This window comes from Brassica oleracea, chromosome C9 (genome assembly GCF_000695525.1).
Source record: "Brassica oleracea var. oleracea cultivar TO1000 chromosome C9, BOL, whole genome shotgun sequence".
Taxonomy (NCBI): Eukaryota; Viridiplantae; Streptophyta; class Magnoliopsida; order Brassicales; family Brassicaceae; genus Brassica; species Brassica oleracea.
In genome coordinates this window covers 34,977,687-34,978,158 of record NC_027756.1, presented here as the reverse complement: position 1 = coordinate 34,978,158, position 472 = coordinate 34,977,687, and positions in this window count along the sequence as shown.

Here is a 472-nt window from a genome sequence, read left to right as displayed (position 1 = left end):
TTTATGTCTAGAGATGTTAGAGACCAGTGCGCTGGGTTTAGGGCAAGACCTAGGTTTACTCCTGGTTTTAGAGGGTGCGATGAATAATTCGACTTGCGTATCCCGTTTTAGTTTCATCCTGATTCCATACCGATTTAAAGTCCGCGATAGGTTCTCGGCTTATACGACTTGTATGGTTGGAACCGAGCATCTCTCCAAGGACAATTTTTAAGCCTCCTGGAAGTGCTGACCAAAAATTTTGAGTTTCTTTTATAGCACTATTATCCTTGTGTCGGATGTACGAGAGTCATCTCCATGAGATGGCTAAGTCTGTTTAGGATGTTAGGAGTTTGTTGTGATCAGCAACAAATTTAATGGTAAAAAATACCGTTTCGAGTCTTCGCGAAGAATATTTGAGAAGATGTTAGTGCGTATGACTGTTTGGTCTTCCATGAAGGTGTTTTTATCGAGGAAGGAAATTTCGTCGAAGAAC